The 11,327-nt window shown below is 52.3% G+C and overlaps 1 long non-coding RNA gene across 1 annotated transcript; it reads left to right on the top strand.

Annotated features, from left to right (window-relative positions):
• The first annotated feature begins 1,260 nt into the window (after positions 1–1,260).
• On the top strand, positions 1,261–5,462 carry LOC113598280 (uncharacterized). The gene is made up of 2 exons (XR_003418953.2): positions 1,261–1,443; positions 2,184–5,462. It is a non-coding gene; the product is annotated as an uncharacterized LOC113598280 (long non-coding RNA).
• The last annotated feature ends 5,865 nt before the right edge of the window (positions 5,463–11,327 follow it).

Consider the following 11,327-nt stretch of genomic DNA (forward strand, 5'->3'; position numbering starts at 1 on the left):
TTGTTGGAGGTATTCCTCTCTCCTCCCTCCAAGCAGTCCCTGAGGTTGTGGAGACAGAACCAATTCACCACTATTGGCAGGTTCTAGGATTCATTGGGTTTTATCATTAAGTTAAGGAAAAAAAAAAACCACAACACTTAGCTTCATCCAGAAGAACCCAAGCTTTTCTGTGCATGCACTGTTTTGAGTGAGTCCATCCAAACCATCGCCATTAGATCTATAAATGGATCTCCAGGCTGGTGTCATGCATACTGGCTCCAGAAACTCCCACCCTCATCCCGTATTACCACCTCCCCATGACAGTTCAAAATTGCTCACAGAGCAAGCCCTGCCTGTGATCCTACACCTCATTTTATTAGGCTGCCTAGGTTATCATCCTAACACAGCTCAATTAAGCCCTGCATTTGCCACTCTGTGGAGAAGATTAGAAGGTTAGGATTCCTGTCTGGAAGCCTGAAGAATCATGTGTCCTAGGAGATTCAAGTCATTTAAATCCTCTGTAGCCAGGAAATCATGCAACCTAAATGAACTACTCGCTTATGTGGGATCTTACTCAAAAATGTATAGGACACAGCAGCTGCCCTCCAGCAGCCAGGCTGGTGGAGAGATAGACTGTCTTCATCTGTTTGGGCCGCTAGAACAAAATCCACAGACCAGTGTCTTATGAAGAGCAGAAACATACTGCTCACAGTTCTGGAGACTGGAGGTCAAGGCATTGGCAGGTCAGGTGAGGGCTTCTTTCAGGCCAAAGGATGCTAATTTCCTCACACAGTGAAAAGGGGCTAGGGAGCTTTATGGGGTCTTTTATCAGAGCACTAATCCCACTCTTGAGTGCTCCACCCTCATGACCTAAGCCCTCCCCAGAGGCCCCCTCTCTATGACCTAAACCCTCCCCATAGGCCCTCTCTGTGACCTAAGCCTGCCCCGGAGGCCCTATCTCTGTGACCTAAGCGCTCCCCAGAGGCCCCCTCTCTATGACCTAAGCCCTCCCCAGAGGCCCCCTCTCTATGACCTAAGCCCTCCCCAGAGGCCCCCTCTATGACCTAAACCCTCCCCAGAGGCCCTCTCTGTGACCTAAGCCTGCCCCAGAGGCCCTCTCTCTGTGACCTAAGCGCTCCCCAGAGGCCGTGTCTATGACCTAAGCCCTCCCTAGAGGCCCTCTCTATGACCTAAGCCCTCCCCAGACGCCCCCTCTCTATGACCTAAACCCTCCCCAGAGGCCCTCTCTGTGACCTAAGCGCTCCCCAGAGGCCCCCTCTCTATGACCTAAGCCCTCCCCAGAGGCTCTGTCTACTGCATACCATCACTTTTGGGGGTTCAGATTTCAACATGAATGGGGGGGTCACAAACATTCAGGCCATAGTATAGATCCATAAACAAATACTCCTATAATCTGACAGCAAGAGCCTCCAAAGCAAGAGCAGCAGCTTCAAGTGTGCAGAGGTGAGAGGCCCATGGAGGTAGGCTCCCTGAGGTGGGTGAGCACACCAGGCAGAAGTTACTAGAAGTTACTAGGGAGCTAAAGGACCTGGACAGAAGGGAAAGACATTCCAGGAACAGGGACCACCTTGTGCAAAGGTGCAGAGGCAAGAAGGAAAGAAGGAAAGGTGGTTTGAGAGAGAATGATATGCCTTGGCTCCTCCTTTAGGAATGAAGGCTTCATTCTCCAGTTGCTGAAAGTGCAGCCCCTGGGGACTGCCTAGGGCCACACCCCTTCCCCAGATGGCCACATCCATGACTGCTGGACACACTCTCACACAGACCTGCTCCCACCCCTTGTCCCAACTCCACTGCGCTCTCATGGCCACCCCCAGCTCTCTGTGGGGCCAGCTGAGTCACTGCAGCTCAGCTGGGCCCTCTGCCCAGGCCTGTGTCCTGCCCCTCCTTCCTCAGGTGCAGACCCAACACTTCCTAAACTAATCTGCACCTCAAGTTAGCTTGGGGGAAACTTCTTGCTTCCTGGAGCCCAACCTGCAGCAAACTGCAAGTCACTTGGCAGTGCCTAGCAAACATTTTTAAACAGTGGGAAGGAAAAGAGCTCAGTCTTCAGACTTTGGGAATTACTACCTGGATAAATTAGCAGGGACTGACCCTGGGCTGAGAAATAAAGGTTCAGACACCATTTGGTACTTCATTTTGTGGTGCCTCAACCCAACCCTTTTTTTTTCCATCCTCTAATGCAGACACTCAGTTGTTTGATTTCAAGCCACCAAGAATGTTTAAAGGCAGTGCCTGTGCTGAAGAAGCCTAGGAACTCTGAGATCCAGCCCAGTGAGCTGCGGCCCGGAGAGGTGAGGTCCTGTCCCAGGCCACCCACATGGGAGAGCCACAATTACAGCCCGTGTCTGAATCCCAGCTACAGAATCCTTTCTACTCTGCAGTTTTGACACATGGTGCATTTAGAAAATTCTAAAGTTGTTGTGGCGGACTGAACCCCACCCCCCGCCACCAAGATGACCATGCCCTGATCCCTGGAACTGTGAATATCACTTTTTTTGGCCAAAGGGACTGCAGGCATGGTTAAATTAAGGCCCCTGAGATGGGAACATTTTCCTGGATTATCCAGGTAAGCCCTAAATGGAATCACAAGGGTCCCTATAAGAAGGAGGCAAGAGAGTCAAATGCAGGAGAGGCTCTGTGACCATGAAAGCAGAGACTGGAGTCATGTAGGCAGGAGCCAAGGAATGTGCGTTGCTTCTAGAAGAAGCTGGAAAAGGCAAGATTATCCCTTCTTGTCACCAGGAATGAAAAGTTGTATGTCTGTGGCCTGGGTCTGAACTCCCTAGTGTCACCATGGGCTCACAATGAGGGAAACCATGAAACGGGTTTCTAACAGAAGTAGGTGTTTGTGCCCCAAACTCACAACTTCCAGAAAACAATGAGCCAGAGCAAGGAGCAGATATGGTTTAGGGGAAGTGTCACTGAGAAGACCATGGACATGTGACAATGCAAATGGGTGTATCAGCAGTGAGGCCCACGTGTGGGATTCCCTGGGCTTTCTCTGTGGATAGTGGGCAGACCCAGCTGCTATGCACTTCACATAGCCCAGGCTGACAGCCACCCAGGGGGGCTCCTGAGATCAGGGAGCAAGCTGTGCCAGACCCCAGGTGAGAAGGAATGTGGTTGGGTCAGCTGCTGCAGGCAAGGACACCTCAGCAAGCCAGGCAGGAGAGATCAGTGAGGCAGAAGGGAGCCCCCACACACTTCCTGAGCAGCTGCCCCAGGAGACATCTGTCTGCCTTGATTTAAACCTCAAAAATCAAAATATCGATAAACAAATACAGACTGAGACAGAGCTGGCTGGGTAGAAGCCCAGGGAAGAGGTGCTGACAGGTTTTGGGTTATCTTGTTTTTTGTTTCTTACCAGTATGTTCTTTGGTACCAATACCACACACGTATCTTTTAGCAAGTGTATGAAGCAAGCCCAGCACATGGTCTAGGAGCTGGGGGCACTCAAGGGAGCAAAACCTGCAAACTCCCTGCCCTGGTGGGGTGCTGGCAGCTAAGGGCTGAGTTCAAACCCAGGTCAGCTCTATCCCAAGGTCTGTGCTCACTTCACTGCCCTCCAGGCTGGGCCAGAGAGCAGTGTAAGGGCCCAAGGAGCAGATTTTGTAAGAAGATTGCAGTCCAAATACAAAAGGCCCTTCTTCCAAAAAGGGGGAAGGGAGGAGGAATCTGGGTTCTGACCCAGACCCTGATGTCCAGGGGCACAGGGAGCTCCCACCACCCTGAGAGAAAGTGCTTCATCATCTCAGGCTTGAGCTGGAAAAGGTGACCAGAGACTGAGGAGAGTGGCCAGCAAGTTTCAGCCCCCACCCTGGTGGTCTGTCCTACTCAGTCAGGTACAGGAAGGTATCTCACCTGGGCAGTGAGAACACTTCTGCCCGCTCCAGGGCAGCTGCTGGCTGTGCTCCTCCCCGAGGATCTGGCCCTGCCAAGCTCAGCCCCATTTCTTACCAGTGGCCAGGGAAAATGGGACCAGGCCTGCTGTGCAAGCTGATGACGGGCCACACCTTTCATGCCAAAGCCCCTCCTAGAAGGAAACAAGTTCTGGGACTTTAAGCCTCGGAGGCCAGAGGAGAAGCAAAGCTCCCAAAGGAGATATGAGGCCTCAGGATGACCCCATGCCCCAACCAACAGCAAGCACAGCTGGGCTTGCATTCCACACCTGGGGAAACTGAGACACAAGGAAGGAGCTGGGCCTAAGAGCTGTGTTCTGAGCCCTGGAATGAGAAAACAGAAATCAGGAGGCTAAAACTGATCCTATCAGGTGGGCCCCAGGAAACTGTCTCCCCAGCAAGTTATGTGCAGACACTGGGCCCCCTGCCCAATCCAGTTATGGACTAATGGTCCCCAGGACACTGCAATTTAGGGAAGGAAGGAGGGGTTTCCTTCCTGAATCCTAGGAAAAAAGAAACAACAATAATGGCCCAAATGTTGAAGGCAAAATAGCTTCCTCCTAGAAGGAATGGTTTTAAGAATCATAGAAAGAAACAAAGACAGACAGGCTGATACACTCCTGGACAGACCTAGGAGCAGCCAGAACCGTGCTGGAGAAACATGCCAGGAAAGATGCCACTTCCCTGACTTCTGAGAATGCCCCCAGCACTCCAGAAGGGATCCCTCCATGTACTGGGCTAATTTTAAGGCTCAACGGTTGAATGTTGTGAGGCCCAGTGGTCACACTGCATATACCCAGGCCAGCATCAGGCTCAGGACTGAGAAGTAGCCTGCCACCCACCCAGTAAGCCTGGCCCCCAAGCCTGAAGGCCACCTGATTACATGCATGCTTCAGCAGGGTCCCTGGGTCTGTGTTTTAAACAATGCTGCAAGGGATTCTGACATCCATCACACCCATCTGTGAGGTTGAGTAAACCCCAGGACAGAGTCCCACCCTGGCGTGAGCATGTTCTATGGACGGCCCACTTGGCACCGCTGCTTTCTTGCCCATGAGAACATGGTCACTGTGAAGTTCACCCTGGAAGGCCAAGAGTCCTCCCCTCAGAGCAAGGGCACGAGGACAAAGCCCAGGGATGCCTGGCCATGCTGCATTGCAGAACCTGGAATAGAGGAAGAGTAACTGACAAATGCCATTCTCCCACCTCTTATCCTGGCAAGTCAGCTCCATGGGGACTAATGATCCAGAAGATGTAGTAATGGATGAAACTCCACTTGAGGTCCTAGGCCTGAGTCTGATGCCACCTTGTACCCCTGCGTCCACAGACCCAAACAGTGGGCACTGGGTTCATTCAGAAGTTCCCTGGAGTTCCAAGAGTGTGTCATCCGTGGACCTAGAGCAGGGAAGTGCTGAGGCACCAGATGAGACACCTCTAAAAGGGGAGCATGGGACGGTTTCATCAGGAAATCTAGTGTCCCAAACCACCTGCTTCCTGATCCAGTTGGGCTCTCCTGTTAACTGACATGAGATGTTCTTTTTTCAATAAAAATGTTTTTTTAATTAATTAATTAATTTATTTATTTTAAGAGAGAGAGAGGGAGGGAATGCGAGCAGGGGAGGGGCAGACAGAGAGGGAGACAGAATCCCAAGCAGGCTCTGTGCTGTCTACGTGGAGCCCGACTCACGGCTCGATCTCCTGAACTCTGAGATCGTGACCTGAGCAGAAATCAGGGGTCGAACACTTAACAGGCTGAGCCACCCAGGCACCCTTGAGACATGATGTTCTTAATCTCCCTCCAGTTTGGTTAGCTTTTGAAAACCTGACCTTGGGCTGTGGCCTGGTGACAGCACAAGGTCACGCTGGCCCAGCCTGGGGATCCAGCCTGTGAGGCACCTTCCCCCAGCAGTGACTCCTCTGTCCTGGTCCCCCAGCCGCTCTCTGCTCTGCAGCTTCCACCTCATGTGGATGGGACCCCACTCTTCCCCTCTGGACCAGCCCTTTCCAGGCACAGCCTCTGTATCTGCCAGCACCCACACGAGGCAGTGGGAACAAGCACCTGTGTCCGCCCCTTCAGCTCACCCTCTGGGGCGGCCTGCCTCCAGCACACGTGTCTGACCCTACACTGGATGCCCCAGCTGTTTGGTGCTGGTGTAACCTGAGCGGAGCCAAGGAGATTGAGAACGGGACACAAGGGAACGCTCAGACATAGGGAGGACCCTACATCCCTCACCACCACAGAGCTTCCGGAAGGTGCATGACCCAGGCCCGGGCATAGCAGGACCCACCACACAGAGCTGGCTGCCAAAGTGGCTGGGGAGACCCCAGCGTGCTGGCATGTGGCGCAGCCCACATTCCTCATCCAAAGGGGGGCCCAGGCTTGCCTCGAGGGTGCTTCAGGTCAGCTCCGTGGTGATGGGCTCACTGGAGAGGTGCGGCAGCCCAGACCACACAGAGAACACTACCTCCCAGCCCTTGGGGAGCTGAGATGGACAACAGGAGAGCTCCAGCATGCACCCCTGATCCAGCCTGTGAGGGGACCACCTGGTGCAGCAGGTGGGATGTCCCACACCCTGCCCCTCCCACACTGGCCAGCGACCCTGGAGCTCCCCACATGCAAGGCTCTGCAGGAGGAGGCCTCTGTGAGCACAGAGCCACCTCCCTGTGAAGAAGAGAGGCCACTTCACTGCCTTCCACCCATTTTGAGGAAAACAAATCCATCCAGGGAAGAAACAAGATAGCAAACGGGCCTTCTCAGCACTTGGAGAATAGGGCACAGGAGGCTCAGGGCCATGTTCTGAGCACCTCTGGGCCTTTTGGGACAAACTCTTGTTCCCCCTTCCTTTGAGTGTCAAATGGAGCCACCACATCTGTTTCCATTCAGAGGGTCAAAGCTGGCACGGACCCAGGAGGGTGACAATAAGCTGGACTCTGGATCATTCATGTGGAACTGTGGGCAGGTCTTTCTTGGGCTCAGGGTGCTCCTTTGGAAGTTAGAGGAATCACAGCTCCCGGCTTCCTGCTGGGGATGACACTCAGTGGTGACCAAAACCTGGTCAGGCCTCTCTGGGCCCCTTCCACTCGGCTTCAGCCTTGGCCTCTAAAACTGCAACTTTCAACACCAGCAATGTCCCTCCACCGCCCACACACCCACTGAGGGACTTGAACAAACTAACGTGGCTGCTAGCAGCCTGAGGCTGCATCTCTGGGGCACAGCACCCCCCTGCAAACACCTGCTGAAGAAAGCTAAGGCTGCCAAGAGAATTTGCCATGTGCTTCAGCTGACATCTGAATGCAGGCACCTGACCCCCAAATAAGGCAGTTCCTTCAGAAAACTTAAAATTGTAAATTCTTCCTCTGCGGGCCCTTCTGTTGAAAGGTATTGTATTTCCTACCACGCGGGAGTATATTTCTCAAGGACTCCTGGGCCAGCCCTTTGAAATGCGGTCATCAAGAAGGACAGGGCCCCTCCTCGCAGAGTCCAGGGAGGCAGCCCTTCAAATCTAGTTTAGGCGAATGCCAGTTACCAAGCACAGCATCCACACTGACCAGCCCTCTCACCCGCTTTCTGGAATCTTTCACTTGCCTGACTCTGCTCAAGCCTCCAATCCCTGGTTCCCCCTTAGAATCCCAGACACCTCTGTTCCAGTCAGAAGGGAGCTCAGCTCCTCCCCCGCTGCAGGGGTGCAGACTGACACCTGTCCTCACCAGCATCTGGCCCTGTGTGCCTCAGGAACTATCTCAGCCTCGGTAGACCGGTGGAGAGCGGCTGTGTGATGACCAGAAGGAATACACGTGCACACCCTAGAGGAGACTCAGACACGATGAGAATCAGGGCCATACCGCACCTTTATAAGGCCCCAGCTGTATGCTGGGCACATCTGTGGTCACGAATGTGAAAGTCTCCATGTCTCCAATCTACTAAGAGGATGATCTGGAAATATAATCCAGGCCCATCTGACTCCATAAACCCCCAGGTTTCCTCCCAGAACCAAGTGGCAATGTGTAAAGAAGCCACAAGTGTTAGGGGTGCCATGTCAGGGACTGAAACACTTTGCACAGACAGAATACCGTGTTCCACTCTGATGGAGGAATGTAATGGTGGAGTCTCCAGGTTTTCAAAGAGTAATACCAGGGCAGCCACAGACCCTGTAAGTGAGAGTGACGAGGGAGGGTGGGGAGAGAGGGAGGGAGGGAGGGGAAGGGAGGGAGAAAAAGGGAGGGAGAGGGGAAGGCATTGGGGGGAGAGACAAGGGTTGGGGGAGGCAAGTCTGAAATTTTCAAGTGGTTTCCTGCCCTCTTCCTTCCTCAGCCCCTCCACATCCTTTCCCAAAAGGAAACCATGGGGTGGGGACAGCCCTGGAAACTGATTCCCACTCGATTTTCAAGAGGAGCCACCTTTCTGAGCAGAGAGCCTCCATGCCAAGCTTTTGTCTGCAAGGAGTTTTTCTGTGAATTTATTAGAAGCTGAAGAAATGCTGACAAAGCAGTTTTGCCCAAGCCAGCAGGCTTCCAAGTGCACCTCATTAGACTAGCTTCCTGCAGGCAACAGGGAACAACAGGCAGGGGAGGCTGAGGTGGGTGACAGGGGACAGGCAGAGTGTCAGGGCCCACCCCTGGTTGGCATGGAGGGAGTGTTCACAGAGCACAGCTCCCCAGAGGAGCAGGAAGAACCACAGGGCTCTGCACAGCCACCTGCCCACTCAGGTCATGCCAGACTCTCAGGACATGGGAGGCTGGAGGGCAGGCGGACAGAGGAACCACAGGACACCAGGTTCCCAAGAGCTGGTTCTCTCCCACCTCCCCTGCCCCCATGCTCCTTGTTCATTTCAGGACAAAGGATTGCACTTGGAAGAAAGGACCCTTTCCCCTTGAGACCCCAGCTTTTCTAAATTCTTCTCGATTCACAAAGTAATCCCATTTTTTCAATCACCCAAGTTCCACATATTTTAATGTTTTCTTAAAAATAAATAGCAATCCCTGCGGTCATGAGGACTCAGTATGTGGCAGGCAGGCCTGAGCAAAGCCTGTGGCTCCCTGGTCACAGTTACTTGTTCCTGCCAGGCTCATCAGAACAACCGAACAGCCGTCTGAGGTGTTACAGAGGAGGGACCCCAAGATGAGAGACGTGAGGGACTCCTGGAGTCACACAGTGAATGCAGCAGAAGCCATGGACTTGGGGCTCACGTTCAGTCACTGCTCCACAGCAAGTTCCTACCTTAGAATATTTCCACATTCTCTGTCTTGTTGATTTTTATAAAACCTGATGAAGTAAGCAAGCAAGAATTACCCCATTTAACAGATATGGAAATGGAGACCCACAAAGGGCCTTGCAGGAAGCTATGGAGTCAGTGAGATAAAGCCAGCTAGAGCCTAAGTGTTCCGTGCCTTAGCCTACATGTCATTCTACCTCGCCAAGTAAACTTTGCTCTGGAAGCGATTGTTGAAAAATATTATTGGTCGGGGCGCCTGGGTGGCTCAGTCAGTTAAGCGTCCGACTTCAGCTCAGGTCACGATCTCACAGTCCGTGAGTTCGAGCCCCGCATCGGGCTCTGGGCTGATGGCTCAGAGCCTGGAGCCTGCTTCCGATTCTGTGTCTCCCTCTCTCTCTGCCCCTCCCCCGTTCATGCTCTGTCTCTCTCTGTCTCAAAAATAAATAAAACCTTAAAAAAAATTAAAAAAAAAAAGAAAGAAAAATATTATTGGTAATGTGATGCTGTGACTGGATGGATCATGGGGTAGGAGGGACATCATTTGGGTAGAGGAAGGGGTGTGAGGAGAGGTCAGGAGGCTGAGAGGTCTGGACTTGGAGAAGGGCAGGGAGCTGCCGGGAGTGGGTGGGAGGCTCCACAGAGAAGAAGGAGAGCTGGGCGCTGCCAGCCAGGTTGCCTGGATGGTGACCACCTTCCCAGCCACATAACTGACCGCAAGGCCCACCCATACCTCCAGCAAGAAGAAGATAAGAGTGAGGAGAGCCTCAATGCTGGACATTGCCGCATCTTCACATGGGAGCCCTAATCCTCACACACACCCCAGATGAGGCATGCTCACCCCTGAGTCTCTCCGAAGAAAGAACCCAGAGACCTCCTTATGATTTCACCAAGCCCCAGCAGCTTTAGGACAAGCCCGATTTCCTCCAGCTATCAGTGAACCGTTCTTTTAATACCTCCCCACAGTTCAGTGACTAGTTCATCCTGTGTGTGTGCACGTGAGTGTATGCATGCACAGGTGTGTGTGCCCCTGCTCCCACGCTGTGGCTGTGGGGTGCGAAGGATGGAGGCAGGAGACCTGCTCAGCACAGCCACCCTGACACGAGCCCAGCAGCCACCCTGCTCAGTGTCTCACTGCCTTCTGCTAGGAAAATGATCACTAAGGCTGGATTTTGCCCACAGATTTGGATCCCAATGAATATTTCCAGCAAAAGTCATGTAAATTGATTTGTAGAAAAGGCAAAGATGGAGAAAAATGGGAGGCTGCAGACTCTGAATTCAATACCAAATAATCTAATATGCCCAATTGCATTTTCTTTCCCTACCTTTGATGTCTGCAAGCAAATCATTGGCACTTTAAGTTTGCACATATATCTCAATGCAAAACGGTCAAGCGGCAATAAATAAATGCATTATCCAGATAAATGTCTGCTGGTCAGGGTGCAACTGGAAAGAACAGTCTGTGCTCCTACAGTGATTTACAAGCAGGAAATTCACTTATTCTCCCCTGACCCTTGGCTGTTGTCAGCTCTCATAATTCTAGAAATGGGAGGGGAGGGGTGGGTCAGGGGAAGCAAGGATGGTAGGAGGAGGAAGTATTGGAGGGCACCAGGCCTGGGGAATAAGAGAAGACCATTTACCAGGCAATGATGATGTCTTGGCCTTCACAGCCCCTAGGCTGCCCAGAGCCCCAACCTGATCTCTGCTCCTACACTTTAAAATATCCATCCAATCCAAACATCAAACATGCTAGTCCCAGCCTGAAATTACACCAGCACAGCATCTCACCCTATGGCCTTCTTTGACCTTTCTCCTTTGATTCCCTAGGGCCACCTCATTCTTCATGAAGAATGTTAGGACAACCTGCCAACTACTCACCCTTTCATCTCTCCCCTGTAATCCATCCTTCCTGGAACTGCCAAAGACATGGTCCTAAAATGTAAATCTTGACATGGCACTTTCTGTTTAGTTCCTCGGTGTTTTTCCTTTTCCACCCTTCACTTGACTCCAGAAACCTTAAATAGAAACATTCCTTTTCTCCCAATGTAAGGCCTTCTCTGACTCTTTCCTTTGTTTTCCTATTCACACACATGCCCACCTGAAAATGGGTCATGAGCTCTTTGAAACTAGGAGCTGCATCTAATTCATCTGTTAGCTCTCCAGCACCTGATACAGTGCCTGAGATGGGCACTTGGTGGATGCTATATCCAGAAGGATGGAT

This window comes from Acinonyx jubatus, chromosome C1 (genome assembly GCF_027475565.1).
Source record: "Acinonyx jubatus isolate Ajub_Pintada_27869175 chromosome C1, VMU_Ajub_asm_v1.0, whole genome shotgun sequence".
Taxonomy (NCBI): Eukaryota; Metazoa; Chordata; class Mammalia; order Carnivora; family Felidae; genus Acinonyx; species Acinonyx jubatus.